Source organism: Hordeum vulgare, chromosome 3H, assembly GCF_904849725.1.
Source record: "Hordeum vulgare subsp. vulgare chromosome 3H, MorexV3_pseudomolecules_assembly, whole genome shotgun sequence".
Taxonomy (NCBI): Eukaryota; Viridiplantae; Streptophyta; class Magnoliopsida; order Poales; family Poaceae; genus Hordeum; species Hordeum vulgare.
In genome coordinates, this window is record NC_058520.1 from 599,390,442 (window position 1) to 599,408,857 (window position 18,416).

Below are 18,416 nucleotides of genomic sequence, written 5' to 3' on the forward strand. Positions count from 1 at the left end.
CTTCGAACACTCGGGACCGCTGGAGCAGTAGGCGGAGCACTCGAAGACGCGGGAGGAGCTGAGGGGACAGCGGGCTCGTGTCGGCACTTGGTCCGATGCTCCAGTTGTGGGGGTGGCGAGTCCTGCTCCTTGTTTTCTTCCTCCTCCTCGCTGGACTCTTCCTCCGACTCCCCACTGTCGGAGACATATTCAGCGCTCTCCACGCTGCCCTCCTGGCTGCCCTCCTCCTCGGCCGAATTCCCGTTCGAGACGGGAGAAAACCAGTTGGTCCACTCCTACATAAAATTCAGTAGGCGACATCAAACATCACACAGAGATTCAAGCAAACGACAAGATTAAGACAGTTAGGAGCACTCGACAAGAGTCTCTCACCTGATTCGGCGGAGGATTATCTGCGCAGAAGGGCTTCACTCGTCGTGATCCTTTGGGATTCTCACAGGGGCCCGTGATCTGGAGCACCCACGAGGTCACCCTCTCCTCAGTCACGCCCACAACATTGGTCCGAGTGGAATCCTCTGGGCCCCGTGTAATGCCACATGGCATGGTCACGAGCCTGCAGAGGCTGGATCCGCCGACCAAGGAAGACTTCCAGCAGGTCTATACCGGTGACCCCCCTCCTGACGACGTCCACAAGCGCCTCAACCAAGGGCTGGACGTCGTTCTTCTCCGCCTTCGAGAGCGCGAGCTGCTTAGGCGGGGCGGGCCGGTCTAGACTAAAAGGAGGCAGACCAGTCGACGCATTCGGACAGGCGATATCCTGGCAGTAGAACCACGTCGACTGCCAGTTCCTAACCGACTCACTTAACTGGAAAGCAGGATAGCTACTCCAACTCTTCTTCTGGAATCCTAAACCCCCACAGAGCTGGAGGAGGTGCGTCTTATCATCCGACTGGCTAAGTCGTTTGATGGTTTGGGATCGGGCGGAGAAGATGTGTTTGAACAAACCCCAATGGGGAGGGCAGCCGATAAAACACTCACATAAGACTATGAAGGCAGAAAGGTGTGCGATGGCATTCGGAGGGAAATGGTGAAGTTGGGCACCGAAGTGATTCATGATGCCCTTGAAGAAAGGATGCGGGGCAAAGAAAAACCTGGTGGACATGGCTAAGGAGCAGGACGCGCTCCCCCTCCCGGGGCGCTGGCTCGACCTCGTCCTCCGCCGGCAGTCTCCAGGACTTGTGCACGAGCACTCCGTGCTCCACCAGCTGCAGCAGATCTCCCTCCGTCACCGTGGAGGGGAGGAAGTCTCCTTGGATCCACCCCGCCGGCAGCGGCCGCTGCCGCCGCTGGGCAGGCGCCGCCGCCTTGCCCTCCTTCTTCCTCGCCTCCATCTTGCTGGTCTGACCCTTGGTCATGGAGGCGATGGCGAACTCTCGAGAGGAAGGAGAAGGAGGGAGTGTTGGAGCGCTCGAGGTGGCGAGGAAGACGGAGCAGGCGAGAGCGAAAGATTCGGCGAGCGTAACAAAGAAGCCTCGCCGCCCAGATTTAAATAGGGTTCCGACTGGGTCACTTGCGGGTGGCCCCGAAACCTTATCCGCCCGACCGGCCGCGGCGATATCAGTGGAGGACTTGAAGGCGCGAGAATCAAGGCGTCAGGCGCTACTCGAGTGCGCTGACGTCGTCCCCGCTGAGCGCGCGGAACCCGAAATTTGAGATCCCGGAAAATCCGCCACTGTCAGTTGACCGGTCGCGTCAAAAGATGCCGCGGAAACACTCGGCTCCCGACAGTCGGTTTCGCAAGCACTTCCACTCGGATCGTTGGTCAGAAAAGGTAAAATGGATAGAGGCAAGCAACGCCCAAGCCGAATCTAATCCAGTCGGATCCGAACTTCAAGCACCGCTTCGTCGTTTCAACCCCAATCCATTCGGGGACTAATGATGGGTTCATAGTCCTAGGGTAGGGTCATAGGCCTGCCATACAGGTCCTACCCAAGGACTACCCCACACAAAGGACAAGACCCTAAGTCTACCCCGACTGAATTAAGGAATCCCCATTATCCAGTCGGCAACAGGTCCTATATCATCCAGTCGGATACTAGCATTCGGAGAGTACCAAGCTAACCGACTGGATACACTCGATACATCGTAACCTCCCTGGAGGGAAACGGTCGTACGTTTCCGGGTGCATTTATTAGCATTTAGAGCATACGTTATCTGTAATGTATGCATTCAATCCCCACTACTCCGCCCTTATACCGAAACCGTTGTGGAGGGCAGCGCACTCTATATAAGCCGCCCTCCCCCACTGGTAGAAGGGTTAGAAAATCATTGTATTCCATATTACACTCGGTAATAAGCTCCGAGAGCACTGAGACGTAGGGCTGTTACCTCCACCGCAGAGGGGCCTGAACTCATACAACCTCGCCGTAGCTAGGACTCTGCCCATCTCATTCGTACCCTACACATCTACTGTCAGGCTTATACCCACGACACCTGGTTTCATTGAATTCAGAGTCCGCATGCGAAAATTATAGCAGTTTCAGTATCCAGCGGTAGTACCACTCCTGGGGACAACAGTAGTACCGCTCATGTAGCGGTAGTACCGCCCCCGGAGCGGTAGTACCGCTCCGTCGGACTGTTTTTTGTATAGTTTTTGGCCTCAGCATGGTTGGTGAACCTACCGAGCGGTAGTACCGCTCCATGAGCGGTAGTACCGCTCTATGCACGCTGTGAGGCTTAACGGTTGGATTTTCCCCTCCTATAAAAGGGGGTCTTCTTCCCCGTTGAACCTTATCTCTTGAGCTCATGTTCTTTCCCCATTGTTTACCTTCTTCGAGCTTGCTAACTCTCAATCCCTCCAATGATTCTTGCTAGTTCTTGAGGGAAAAGAGAGAGGAGATCTAGATCTACATTTCCACCAATCACTTTCACCTCTAAGTGAGGGGAAGCCCTTGGGTCTAGATCTCGGAGTTCTTCGTGTTCTTCTTCGTTCTTCCTCTCATTTTCCTCCCTAGCATTAGTTGCTTTGGTGGGATTTGGGAGAGAAGGACTTGGGCACTCCATGTGCCCTTGCCATTGCATTAGTTGCATCGTTTGAGTTCTCCACGGTGATACGTGGAAGTGAAGTTTGAGAAGCTTATTATCTTTGGTACTTAGTACCCTAGATATTGTTCTTCCCGGATGCTTTGGCATCCTAGAAGCTTGGTGGTGTCTCGGAGCTCAATCATTGTGGTGTAAAGATCCGGGCAAGCGTCGGGGTCTCCAATTAGGTTGTGGAGATTGCCCCGAGAAATTTGTCCGGGTATCGGTGACCGCCCCCAAGGTTTGCCATTTGTACGGGTTCCTTGACCGCCCTCAAGGGTCCCTTAGTGGAATCACAACATCTTGCATTGTGTGAGAGCGTGAGGAGATTACGGTGGCTTTAGTGGCATCTTGGGGAGCACTGTGCCTCCACACCGCTCCAACGGAGATTAGCATCCGCAAGGGTGTGAACTTCGGGATAAATCATCGTCTCTGCGTGCCCCGGTTATCTCTTACCCGAACCCTTTACTTATGCACTTTACTTTGTGATAGCCATATTGTTTATTGTCATATATCTTGCTATCAGTTAGTTGTTTATCTTGCTTAGCATAAGTTGTTGGTGCACATAGGTGAGCCTAGTTGTTTTAGGTTTTGTGCTTGACAAATTAAACGTTAGTTTTATTCCGCATTTGTTTAAGCCTAAACCGTAATTATTTTAAAGCGCGTATTCACCCCCCTCTAGGCGACATCCACGTCCTTTCAATTGGTATCAGAGCTAGGTCTCTCTTTATTAGGTTTAACGACCTAGAGAGTAAGGATGTCAACTAGGGGTTTAGGATTCATTGACACTCTTAGTTTTGATGACACAAATTTTGATGTTTGGGTAATTCACATGCTTAATCACTTTAGGGTCATGGACCCAAATTTGGAGCGAATTGTAGATATGGGTTTTTCTCCTCCAAAGGATTCTCAAAATATATCTTTTGAGGATGAGAAAAACTCTTATCTCAATGCTCAAGCTTCTAATGTGCTTTTTGATGCTTTGAGAAATGTAGTTATATTTCAACTCATGCCATTCTGGGATGCTCATGAGTTGTGGACAAAGCTTCAAGATAAATATGGTATGTCCAAGATTTATGGGAATAATTGTTCTCCCTCCACCTCCGGTCGTGTGGTCTTCTCAACTTCATCTACTTCACCTACATATGGATTTCCACAAGATAATGATATGGTGAGTAGTGGAGATCAGTGCAATGATGATAGTGGGCTTATTGTTGATGATCCTTCATCACTATATTATTGCAATGCTTCATCTTTGGGCATTAACACTTCGAGCACTCTAAATGTTTTACATGCTTGTGTTGATAGTCCTTGCATATCATGTAAAAACTGCTTGACTAAATCTCATGATGATATGCTTCCTATATCTTGTTGCCATGATAAAAATGTATACATTTCCTCGAGTTGTTGTGCTAACAATGTAGAGGAAATTCATCACTCCATGGAACAAGATGTGGCCTTGAATGATGCTTCAAGGGATCCTACATCATCATCTATTGTGACTCACTTTTGCCTTATGGCTAAGGCTTCAAAGGTATCTCCTACTTTGAATCCCAATATATCTCATGATGATGATGTTGATGATAATGGGGATGAGGATAATGATGAAGAGAGTGATAATATTGCATCCTTAAAAATTAAGGGTGAAATCATTTTTAAATCTCTTTGTAAGAATAAACTTGCTTGTTCCAACTTCTTGGAAATCATGTCTATTGCCACTGAGGGCAAGAAATACATTGAGGAGTTGGAAGCTCATCTTGAGGATCATGAGGCCACCATTGAGACAATGGAAGGTCATGAGCGTGATTACGCTAATGAGATCGAAGAGGTATCTCAAGCTCTTGAAAATGAACAAACCACCAAGGAATCTCTTGAGGAAACCTTTGCTCTAGAATTATCTAGATTAAAGGGATCCCATAATAGAGCTCTCGAGGTGGCTAATGATTTTAGAACTAAAAATGATAAGCTTGGAGTTGCACATGCTAAACTCCTTGAGGACTATGAGCACCTCGAAAATGGCTCAAGGGCTATTAAGAGTTCGCTCATCGAACTCACCGAGTCTCATGCTCAACTTGAAGCTTCATATGCTAAAGAGCTTGCCAAGGTGCCTTCTCCTCTTATTGCTAATGATGATGCTCGTGCTACTAACTCTACTTCTTGTGAAGCATCCATTTTAAAGGAGAATGTTGAGCTAAGGGCTCAACTTGAGTTGCTATCTAGCAATTATGGGAAATTGGAAGAAAATCATGTAATGCTCACAAGCTCTCATGATGATCTTCTAGCATCCCATAATGCACTAAAATTAGCTCATGAGGCTATTACTACCAAGGTAACATCAAGTGAGCCTCATGTGGACAATGGCACTAATTCTAGTCAAAATGCTATATTACCATGTGCTAGTCCTCGTAATTCTTCTACTCATAATGTTTCTACCTCTTGTGATGATTTACTTTCCTTGCCTTGTTGCTCTAACAATGAAGCTTATACTTCCTCTAGTACTTGTGTTGATACTAACCATGTAGAGGAAATCGAAGAGCTCAAGGCCCAAGTCACTTCTTTGAAGAAAGACTTGGAAAAGAGTCATGAAGGGATGTCCACACTCAAAAATGTCTTGTGTGGGCAAAAATCCCTGAATGACAAAGATGGGCTTGGATTCAACTCGAACAAGAAGAAGAAGTCCAAAAACTTAAAGAAGAAGGGCCAAGAACAAGTCAAGAATTCGGCCAAGATTATTTGCTTCAAGTGCAAAATTGAAGGGCACCATTTTAGATCTTGCCCACTAAATAAGAAGCCCCAAAGTCACAAGCAACAAGGGAAGCGGCCACAAGTTCAATCACATACTCAACTACAAGTTGAAGAAAGGCCCCTTCCCAAGAATACCCAAGCCAACACTCCTCATGTTGAGAAATCAATAGGGAAGAAATTAAAGGGTAGATGTTGCTACTTATGTCGTGAGAAGGGTCACTTCGCTTCTTCTTGCACGAGAGGTAATTTATCCAACCCAATCATTATTGATGATATCTATTCTCTTGGGAAGGATAAGGTTGGCAATGTGTTTGCCAAGTTTGTTGGTACTCAAAGTGGTGTCAAGAAAAGTACCATTTGGGTTGCCAAGCCTATTGTGACTAACCTCTTAGGACCCAACGTGGTTGGGGACCAACAAGCTCAAACTTGATCAATAGGTGAATGTGGAGGACATTAGAGACTTGTATACATAATGAATAATTAAGGGGTCTTCATAATTCATATTATGTCAAGCCAAGTCATTTGGATTATCGAGTTTCTATCTTATATCCAATGTGCCTCCTTACAATAACTTGTACTTAAACTGTTTACATTGTTAGTTGCTTGCCCCTTTGCATGTTGTGGATTTGTACCTTGCATGTGTTTGTATATGTTGTGCTTCCAACTTGCTTATCTTGAGTAATCGAGTATGTGTATGTTGGTCTGCATATCATGTACATGTGAGTCTTGTATTGAGCCTTTTTGCATCTTGTTTGTATCTTTGTTGGCTCTTGTGAGAGATTAATGGATTATCCCATTGTGGGGGAGTGATGTGCTTTGCACACCTCACAATCCTATAAATGTGTATACATGGGGAATACCACTTAGTATTGATATTTCAAGATTATCTAGTTTCTATGTGGTATGTCTTACTCATGAGAAATTCAAATTCTATATGGTCCATTAATTATCTTTTGTTGGTTTTAATTTTCCACTTGTTAATATTGTTGGTTTATCACATTATGGGGGAGTAATATGCTATGTGCATATTACAAACCTAGAAAATGTGTACATTTGAGGTGTTGCCACTTATTGTTGATATTGTAAATTATCTTGTTCCTATGTGGCATGTTAGCTCTACAAGTGTCATTTGCTTGCGTTTTATGGGTAAAGATGATATTGGATATATTTGCGATCTACCAATGAGTATCATTTCCAAAATACTTTTTGTCCTTGACAATTGGTATTCCCATCATGTGGTAGGAATTGCTAATCGTCTTTACATTGGATTTTGTGTTTCTTTGTCTTCCTTGCCTCTTGTGGATCTATTTCAACATGTCTAGTGTTTTTATAGATATAGAGAAAGTGATGATCCCATCTTGTGCATTTTGTATTTAAATGCAAATTCTATATAATGCACGCCCCTTGGGGGAGCTATCCTATTTTCTTTAGAACACTCTCTTTATTCACCCATCATAAAATCTTTTGATCCCCATCAAGTGTGTGTTGATGGGAGGCAAGTCTTGCTATTTATGATGCTTTGTGCCATCATGAAAATTTGTCGAGGGTTTGGTTTGTTGGAATCTAGCTCTCTTTTGGAAATTAGATACCTCGTGTATTTTCCCTTCAATTGATATCTTGTTTCCTTTTATTTGGCATGTGTCAATGGATATCTCATTCTTTGAGGTATCTTTTAATTGATATCCTTCAAGTGATAGTTTTTTGTTTGGGATCTTATTATCACTTGATACCTTGTGTTTTGGTGACTTATCAACTTTGTGTTGAGTTGATTCTCGAGAGTCTTGAGCATGCATATCTACTATATACAACTTCTTTTGCTTGCTTTCTTTCTTTGACCCAATATATAGGGGAAACTCCACCTTGTCATAAATTGGCTAAAGTGTGCATGAAATGCAAATTCATATCTATATGCACATATGTATGTGGAGTTTGTCCTATGTATTGTTGGTTTTCTAACTCTTTGGTCCCAATGAGTTTGGGCACCATTTTGTTTGTTTTGCTGTTCCAGGAACAACTGGAGATGCATTGGATGCTCGGCTCACCTATAAGGAAGGTGTTGAGACCATGTGATTATTGGAGCGAAGTTAGGATGGTCAAAGAACAACTATCTACTACATCAATCCAATGTTGTCGCGGTACCAAGTATCCACTTCATGCATTCTTTTCTTGCAAAGGCCCCAACCTGTCTTTTCTTTTCCAGGTTGCATCATGGCATGAATCTCTTGATTCGTTCTTGTAGTACTTGTTTCCTTTCTCAAAGCATCCGAACGATGATGTCTTACTACTAGTTGGGATGTCTTTGATGTTCGTATGTTGGAAGTTCATATTGTACAATAAGAAAATATTAGGCCATGTGCTATGCTTCCAAGAAAAAGATCTTATTGATATATTTATGACTTCCTTTTGGATATCTAGTTTGTTCCCTCTTGTAACCATTTCGTGTGTACATCCTTCTTTGTGGATATATATCATCATGATTGTCTTTTACTTAGAATCTTTTACACATGAGAGAAGTTACATCTCTTATTGATATCCTCTTTTCTTTCACGTCCACCGTTGCATTTTCTTTTTCAGTTTTTGGTGGCTTCATGAAAGGATTTGTCTTGAGTGCGTATCTTATTTTCCTACATCTTGATGCACTCTTTGGCCGTGAAGATTATTTTTCCTCATGCTTGTCTTGATGACGGTTTTGCCATTTCGATTGGTATCCCTCCTCTTGACAAGGTTCTTACTTCTTATCTTCACCATGGGTTGTCACAAGCGTTGGTTCTTATTTTGTTTATTAGTAATCTTGTGAACCAATTTTCTAGTATGTGTGTGTGGGAATGATATGTCTTGCACTTTGTGTCTCATTTCATCAAGACTATGTTGATGAGTAATGCTCATCCTTATCTTAGTCTTCTCAAGTGCTTTGCCATGACTCACACACATTATTTTGGTTGAGCCTATTCTTAAGTTTCTTCTTTTACATGTTGCTCAACCATTTGTTTTGTGCAATTGATATGCTTATTGTCTCATCTATCTTCTTGTACTCGTTGTGTGTTTTTATTAATTTTGGGGGAGCAACGATCCTATTTTGTGCACTTGTATCAAATACAAAAATCTCGTATTAGTGCACAAATCATGGGGAGCTTCTCTAGTTTTGATAAAACACTCTGTTGCCTTTATCATAATATCTTTTATTCATGTGGTTCGAAGGACCATATGATTGCTTGTTCCATCTGGTATATTTTGATTGCTTGCCTCTATTTTTTGTATGTCTTTGTGGCATACGATCCTTTTATTTGCAATCTTTGGGTCCTCAATATAGTTTATTTTCCTCCAACTACTTATCATTGTATTTGTGTATTTTTTTGCACTCATTTGCTAAGAAGTACACACTTTTTGGAGGACCACCTACTATATTGGCTTTCTAAACTTTTCGTCCATTTTGGCAATCGATGCCAATGGGGGAGAAGTGTACAGAGTTTACTTTGGATATGTTTAGAGGTTTTTGCTTTTATTGCGTAAGCATTTACATCTTGCATGCATGCATTATTGCTTTGTATGTGTGCGCTTGGTTATGCTTATTTCCTTATATAAACACTCTTGAAGTGGTTGCTATCAATTACCAAAATGGGGGAGATTGTTAGAGCATATATCTCCATATGTGTTTTTGGTAATTTATGACAATTCCTATGGACTAATGGTTTCCTTAAGTTATATTTATAGGATTTGTCCATAGGCACTTCTTGAAGTCCATCTGTTGGGTTCAAGGAATTTATATGATGACCAAGATGGTATTCAAGGTATTATCCAAGGAATGGTCATAGAGACACAAGGTTGATCAAGATCTCAGACAAAGACTAAATCAAGATGATCAACACACAAAGCGTACAAGATGTACCGAGAGGGATCAAGTGATCCCATGGTATGGTAAGCATTGTGCATTACGTGTTTGTGTACTAACCCATGGTCTTTGTGAGAGTTCTATGTGGGGGTTAGGTGTGCTTCCATGGGCTTGCGTCAAAAGCAAGATCTCATACAACCCATGAAGGATGACGTCAAGTGGTGATCATCATCAAGATTGCGGTGTGCAAGTTCAAGTGGATCAGCACGAATATATCATGCTTGATGCTTGCCGTCCATTGTGGTGGCAATGGACTTGTGAAGATATGCTGAAGAGCGGCTCACCCATAGTGTGTATGGGGGAGCAATCAACTAGTCTTCATCAAGCTAACACAATCAAGAAAGGTGGTCCATCTTGAGGAAGCCAATATCATCGTCATCTAGCTCAATAGGATGAGGTGCAAGGTATAGGTTTGCCCTTGATAGGTTTTCTGTTTTGGGATAGATTGTCGTACTGTCAAGGGGGGCTCTCAAGTGAGTAGCTTGATCGTATCGTTCGGTGAGAGCTCAAACCATTTGCATCCTTGCATCATACTTCTTGGTTCTTGTTTGGTGTTTCTCTTTGTGAGTTTTAGAGCTTATGTTCATCTTCATGACAAGCTTGAGTTCATCGAAAACGGAGTCCATATGCATCTTCTATGATGTTTTCGATGTTGGGAGTTTTTACCGGTCTTATTCGAAGAAGGGTTCTCACCATTTTCTTGTGGGACTTTTCTCACTTGATTCTTATTCATATTTTTATCAAGATTGTGTTAGCCCATGTCGTTAGCTTTCCAACAAACTTGGTTTCCTTGAATTCGGAGTCCGTATGCGAAAATTACAGCAGTTTCAGTATCCAGCGATAGTACCGCTCCTGGTTCTAGTGGTAGTACTGCTCCTGTAGCGGTAGTACCGCCCCCGGAGCGGTAGTAATTTTTTACTACCGCTCCCTAGCGGTAGCACCGCTCCAGGAGCGGTAGTACCGCTCCGTCGGACTGTTTTTTCCATACTTTTTGGCCTCAACATGGTTGGTGAACCTACCGAGCGGTAGTACCGCTCCATGAGCGGTAGTACCGCTCTGTGCGGGTTGTGAGGCTTAACGGTTGGATTTTTCCCCACCTATAAAAGGGGGTCTTCTTCCCCATTGAACCTTATCTCTTGAGCTCGTGTTCTTCCCCCATTGTTGACCTTCTTCAAGCTTGCTAACTCTCAATCCCTCCAAAGATTCTTGCTAGTTCTTGAGGGAAAAGAGAGAGGAGATCTAGATCCACATTTCCACCAATCACTTTCTCCTCTAAGTGAGGGGAACCCCTTGGGTCTAGATCTCGGAGTTCTTCGTGTTCTTCTTCGTTCTTCCTCTCATTTTTCTCCCTATCATTAGTTGCTTTGGTGGGATTTGGGAGAGAAGGACTTGGGCACTTCGTGTGCCCTTGCCATTGCATTAGTTGCATCGTTTGAGTTCTCCACGGTGATACGTGGAAGTGAAGTTTGAGAAACTTATTACCTTTGGTACTTAGTACCCTAGATATTGTTCTTCGTGGATCCTTTGGCGTCCTAGAATCTTGGTGGTGTCTCGGAGCTCAATCAATGTGTTGTAAAGCTCCGGGCAAGCGTCGGGGTCTCCAATTAGGTTGTGGAGATTGCCCCGAGCAATTTGTACGGGTATCGGTGACCGCCCCCAAGGTTTGCCATTTGTACGGGTTCGGTGACCGCCCTCAAGGGTCCCTTAGTGGAATCACGGCATCTTGCATTGTGCGAGAGCGTGAGGATATTACGGTGTCCTTAGTGGCATCTTGGGGAGCATTGTGCCTCCACACCGCTCCAACGGAGATTAGCATCCGCAAGGGTGTGAACTTCGGGATACATGATCGTCTCTGCGTGCCTCGGTTATCTCTTACCCGAACCCTTTACTTATGCACTTTACTTTGCGATAGCCATATTGTTTATTGTCATATATCTTGCTATCACTTAGTTGTTTATCTTGCTTAGCATAAGTTGTTGGTGCACATAGGTGAGCCTAGTTGTTGTAGGTTTTGTGCTTGACTAATTAAACGTTAGTTTTATTCCGCATTTGTTCAAGCCTAAACCGTAATTATTTTAAAGCGTCTATTCACCCCCCCCCCTCTAGACGACATCCACGTCGTTTCATGTGTGAAGCACAAGGCGAACCTAGTGGCCAAAGAGTAGATGCAAGATGAAGGCGTGGACTTAAAAAAAGTGTTCAATCCCATTGCCCGGATGGAATCGATGAGATTACTCATTGCTCTCGCGGTTCAAGAATCATGGAAGATACATCACATGGATGTAAAATCCACGGTTTTGAACGAAGGAGTTGTGTATGTGAATCAACCACCGAGTTTCGTCAAAGAGGGAGAAGGACACGAGGTATTGAAGCTACACAAAGTTTTGTATGGGCGATGGAAAGATCTTCGAGCATGGAATATCAAACTTGATCGGACTTTGATTTCTCTTGGATTTGAGAAAGCCCCACTAGAGCATGCAATGTACAAGATAGGTGAAGGAAGGGATCGTCTACTAGTTGGCATCTACGACGACGGTCCATTGATTACTGGAGCAGATGAAGAGGTGATTGCAAAGTTCAAGCTATAAATGAATGAGCTTTTCAAGATGGATGATCTAGGTCTTTTGAGTTGCTACCTCGGACCATAGGTACATCAAAAGTCGGAGGGGATCACAATATGCCAGGAGGCATACGCAAGGAAGGTACTTGAAAGTTGTGGCATGAAAGATTACAATCCAATCAATGCTTTGATGGAACCTCATCTTGAGCTGAGCAAGAAGGAGATGGTGAAACTACTTGGCTACAGTGATAGTGACAAGGAAGGAATTGCTAACGGTCGTAAGAGTACCTCGGACGTGGCATATTTCCTTGGTGGAAGCGTAGTAAGCTGGCTATCACGAAAGCAGAAAATGGTGGCATCGACTTCAAGTGAAGCAAAGTGTCAAGGTGTGTGGCTAGGAAGGCTACACGGTGATCTCATGGATCGAGATCCGGAACAAGTGGTGCTCAATGTTGACAGTGAGTCTATATTTTTTTCTACGTGAGGATGCAGTGCGGCATGACACGAGCAAGCACATTGATACAATGTATCACTACACGAAGGACTGCGTGGAAGAAGAAAAGACGGAGGTCAACTACGATCGCATCGATGATCAGCTGGCGGACATGTTGAATAAATCTTTGGATCGAGAGAAGATCCTGAAGATACGAAGAAGGGTCGACGTCGGAGCTGTGACGTGACGACGTCGTGTTTAGGGGGGTGATTGTTGGAACTAAACATGACATGTTTATGTGTCCGTATAGGTTTCATACTAATCACCAAGTAGGTTTAGGAGTAGTAACCGAATAGGTTAGCAAATCTATTCTGCTACTATATATATATATATATATATATATATATATATATATATATATATATATATATATATATATATATATATATATATATATATATATATATGCTTGTATAGCCCCTTGTAACCAAATCGTGAGTTGAGAATCAATAAAAGAACACAGGCTCGACACGAGGCTGCTGGCTATCCAAATCGATCAAGTGTTCACGTACGTAACTAGCACCAAGTCGATCAAAGCATAGATCGATCGAGTGCCTGTGTACGTTTCTGTATTTTGTCCCGGCTAGAAGTACTAGTACGTGCAGTACTAGTGCACGTGAGAAAGGATCGATTGGATATCAACATACTGAAGGCTAGCTCTATCGGTGCGACGCATCTCGACGTAATGGAATTTCGTCAAGTTCGTCAGCGTTGCTTTGCTTCGTCGTCGTTCTCGTCGGTCGTCGTTTGTCGTCGGGAAGTACTCGACGGATCGCAGCGTTGGGTCTGTGCCTGTGCCAACAGGACGATCACAGCCATTGTGATCTGCGTGCGTATTTGGAACCAGCCAACCAGGCTTTCTTTCACGTGCGTGCTCGAGGCCCGTTTTTCTGCGAAAAAAATGATCTTGGGATTTACAGCAGGATCCACGCAAAAAAGCATGACGTGGGCATGAGCATCCATGGTCTGTGTTGCCTCTTGCCTGCCTGCCGTATCTCTCTGAAAATGGGGCATCGCACTCTGCTTGCAACGAGATGATCCGTTCTCGCCACTACCAAAAGGCAGGAATCAAGTCATAATTCCGTCGAGTTCAAAGGAGCTAAAGAGAGATGGTACCATCGTGGAAACAATACCGTGTCGAAGGGGGAAGGAGCCGAGAACGGCAAATATCACACCGATGTTGTCACCACCTTTACGAAGACAATGAACAATTAATGGCACACCTAAAAGAGAAGAAGAAACTAGTTTCCCAAACCTCGCTCGCAACGACGTAGGGGTGATAGAAAGTGTGGCAGTAACAGTTCACAAGTGGAAATTGGTAACATCTTGAGGAGTGGCGCCTCAGGTTAGAGGAGAGGAGTAGTAAGACGCCAAACTCCATCTTCACATATCATTATTATCATGTGACCAAGTGTATAGGCCAAAATGCTGTATGGGTGGGTGGGTGGCAAAGTAGATGAGCACCGAGAAACGGACCTGTTCTATAGGTAGGGCAGCTAGCTAGAGAATAACTGTTGCAGTTTTTCCTGCAACGTGGTTAAATCCACGCATATAATTTGTTTAAAATTCTCTTATTAGCATTTAAACTCATGGTCTGCTGCAAAATAAAAGAGTTTGACCTACTACTTAGAATGGACATACAAACAGATGAAATTATATTGATATAATCACACATATATATGAATCTGGGAATGATGTGAATTCAAATACGATTTTTGGTAGAGTTGTTGTTATGGCTTACTTGTCTTCGTTTGAAATGGATGTGAAAGTGATCCCAACTATTTGATTGTGGCATGAGCAGAAAAAATGAGCAAAAATGGATAGGCTAGAGCAAGACCAAAAGTGGTGCAATGGGTTCAAGCCACATCACACATGGTTCCATGGGACCGAATGACAAATGGACAAAAGTGAAGCATCTGCATGAATACAAGAAAAAAAAAAGAAATGCGAGAGCAGCAACAGAGGCGCTGACAAGAACGAGGATGGGCAGAGTGAACAACATTAATCCAGTAAAATCCTCGATTTATAGGCGCCGGTAATTAATTTGAACATATCTCAGATTCAGTAGAATCCTTGATCGTGTCTTGTTAAACGAGTCTATAGCCTAACCGTAGGTTGTTAGTATTAGCTCGTGTGCTGTATAAATAACGATATAGTTAGGTTGTTATAGATAAAATCCTAACTGAATTGTATCTATCTTGTATCCTACGTGTGTATAAATGGAAGGACAGGCCTGACGCATAAGTTATGGCAATTCATTCCTTTTGACTTGGTATCAGAGCGATAAGATCCTCTCCCATCTCTCCACCCCCGTCGTCGCCATGTCAGGCACTGTCGTCGTCAACGCCACCTCCGGTGCCCTCACCTCTGCCAATGCCGGCGTCCTCGTCACCGTTGCTAGCTCCTCCACTCCTGCTTCGATCTCCTTGATCGACAACCTCATCACGACCCCTCTGACGAGGGACAACTTTCTCCTCTGGAAGACGCGGGTTGTCCCGACGCTCTGCTCCCATGGCCTCTTCGGCTACATTGACGGCTCGGTGCAGCCGCCGCCCTACGCCATCACCACCGGCACCGGCGTCGATGCCAAGGAGGAGGCGAACCCGCTCTTCCTTCAGTGGTACCAGCGAGACTAGTTGGTGCTCATTGCACTACTGGGATCCATGACTGTGGATGTCCTCGGTCAGATGACGCTCATGACGACCTCCGTCGCCGTCTGGCCGGCCGTCCATGACATGTTCTCGAAGAACAAGGCGCGTCTCATGCAGATGCGTTTTCAGTTGTCAAACCTGAAGAAGAAAGACCTCACCGCTACTGAATACTTCAACAAGATGAAGGGATTTGCTGATGCTATGGCGTCCATTGGCAAGCCACTTGGTGATGATTAGATCCTCGCCTACATGCTGGCCGGTCTTGGTTCTGAATTCGAACCTCTCGTGGCCTCCATCACCGCTCGCGAGGAGCCGATCAGCCTCGGTAACTTCTACGCGTTCCTCGTCAGCGCCGAGCTCCGCATGGATCAGCAAGCGTCCGTGGGCAAGCTCCACTCCTCTGCCAACTCTGCAGCATGCAACTCTGATGGCCAACGCAATGGCGGACGCGGCGGCCACGGAGGTCAAGTTGGTGTCCAAGGCGGTCAAGGCCGTGGTCGTGGCCAGGGGCGTGGTCATGGCAAGTACATCAAGTGTCAGGTGTGCTCCAAGTTTGGCCATGATGCTTTGCACTGCAGGAACCGCTTCAACCATGCCTATCAGCCTGAAGACAACCGTGAGCGTTCCGGCAATGCCGTGCACTCCGGCAACATCGAGTATCCGAGCTGGTACATGGACTCGGGTGCCACTAATCATCTAACCGGCGACCTCAACGGGCTCATTGTCCAGGAGCGCTACAACGACAAAGATCAAGTGCAAGTCGCCAATGGCGTAGGTTTGTCTATTTCGCGTATTGGTCAATCTGCTATTTCTCGCTCATCACGTCCACTCTATCTTCGCAACGTATTGCATGTTCCACACGTTAGCAAAGATCTTTTATCTGGGCACAAGTTAACCTCTGATAATGATGCTTTTGCTGAATTTCATCCTGACCATTTCTATCTAAAGGACCGGGCAACGAGGACAATTCTTCTTCAAGGTAGATACCATGACGGTCTCTACCCAGTGCCAAGCCTCAGGTCGTCCGTGTCCAGTTGTCGAGCCCTCTCCAGCATGAAGCTTTCTCTTGATCTTTGGCATCGGCGCTTAGGTCATCCCAGCAAAAGTGTCGTCGAGTCTGTCCTTAGGTTAAATAAATTTGCTTGTGCACCGTCTGTCGAATCTAGTGTTTGTGATGCATGTCAACGTGCTAAACTCCATCAGTTGCCTTTTAGGATTCTACTCATGTAACCCATGCACCTCTCGAACTTATTCATTCTGATGTATGGGGGCCTGCAACCACTTCGGTTGGGGTTTTAAATATTATATGTGAGTTTTCTTGATGATTATAGTCGCTTCACTTGGATATATCTTCTTAAAGGGAAATCTGAAGTAGAGCAAATTTTCTACACCTTTCAAAAGCACGTTGAACGCATGCTAAACACTAAGATTAAAACGGTTTAAACCAACTGGGGTGGCGAGTACCGTCGCCTGTCTAAATATTTCTTCCGTGAGGGAATCACTCATCGTGTCACTTGTCTACATACTTTCCAACAGAATGGCATCGCCCAACGGAAGCACCGCCATATCGTGGAAAACGGCATTGCTCTCCTTGCGCATTCATTTCTTCCTGTAAAATTTTGGGATGAAGCATTTGTAACTGCTTGCTACCTTATAAATCGCATGCCCACTCATACACTGAAAAACTCTTCACCAGTCGAGCGTCTCCTAAATGAACAGCCTGATTACACTTTCCGACGTGCTTTCGGCTGTGCATGCTGGCCAAACTTTCGCCCATACAACAATCACAAGCTTGCTTTTCGTTCTCGCCAATGTGTATTTCTTGGTTAAAACTCCATGCACAAAGGCTACAAATGCTTAGATCGCTCAACTGGTCGTATATACATCTCTTATGATGTTGTTTTTGACGAGCAAGTTTTTTCCTTCCACGCCACCACTCCTCCGCACACCACCATCTGCTTTTCCTCGCTCCGAGCGAGTTATTGCTAATGACCGCATGCGGAATTATGACTTAACCTTGCTTCCTGATGGCTCGTCTAGCCTTGCAGGTTCAGATGCAACTCTTACAACGTCTGCAACCAGCCTAGCGACGTCCACGAGTGGATCAGCCTCGCCATGTGCTCCACTCCGGTCACATGCAGGCGGGCCGACTCAGGACGATACGTTGCCACACGAGCCCTCTGCTCGCTCCCTCATTTTTGGGAGAGTGAAGTCTGATTTAAACCCTGAGAGTGTAAGCCGCGACGCAAATGGACCTTCACCTTTAAATCCTTGAAGTATGTACCCTAAACACCTCAATCCCAGTCCGATTTAAACCTTACTGGCATATCCAAACGAGGAAAGGTCGATTTGGTGGGATTTCTTCCATCTTGGCTCCTGTTCGTGGGTCCGACGCAGCCTCTCCATTTGGTTGAGCCGGACCATCTCGATTTCCGCACCTCCATTCGCCCCCTTCCTCCCCCCTTCTTCCCCCGCGCGACGCATCAATTGCTTCAGCTGTCCATGGCGGAGCGGACGAGCATGGCGTGATCGTGCCTTAGGACGGCGTCGTAATCCGCAGCAAAGTAAAAGGTGCGCCCAGTTCTTCTCCTCTGTCCGGTAGCTTTTTTTTGTTTGTTCTTCGATTGGCTAGGGTTAGGGTTTTAACAGGGGAAAGTTCAGTTTTTGGGGGGCTCAAATCGGTTGAGTACTGGTGTTTGTAGTGTTATGATCACACCAAAAGACTAAGAATGAATGGTTTTTGCAATGTAGGTTTTCGTTTAGGAAAGATGGGCCCAGCCGATTTGTTGAATGTCAGATTTCATATAGGGGGACAGTTTGTGAGAATTGGGCCTAATCTGGATTATGTTGGTGGAGATGAGGCAATGTCAGTCATTGAGAGGGACAAACTCTCTTTTCCTGAAGTCAAAGGCTTTCTTGCAGATCATGTTGTAGTTAAAGAAAGCATGAAGTTTTATTTTCTGATGCCTGGCAGAGAATTGGTTAATGGATTGGTTTTTTTTTTGTTTGATGATGCTGGTTGCATGAGGATGTCAGATCATATCTCAGATGGTGGTG

At 45.0% G+C, this 18,416-nt stretch overlaps 1 non-coding gene across 1 annotated transcript; it reads left to right on the top strand.

The window, feature by feature from the left end:
- Positions 1-15,578: 15,578 nt before the first annotated feature.
- LOC123445809 lies at positions 15,579-15,717 on the top strand. Its single transcript, XR_006631179.1, has one exon. It is a non-coding gene; the product is annotated as a small nucleolar RNA Z247 (small nucleolar RNA).
- Positions 15,718-18,416: the final 2,699 nt, after the last annotated feature.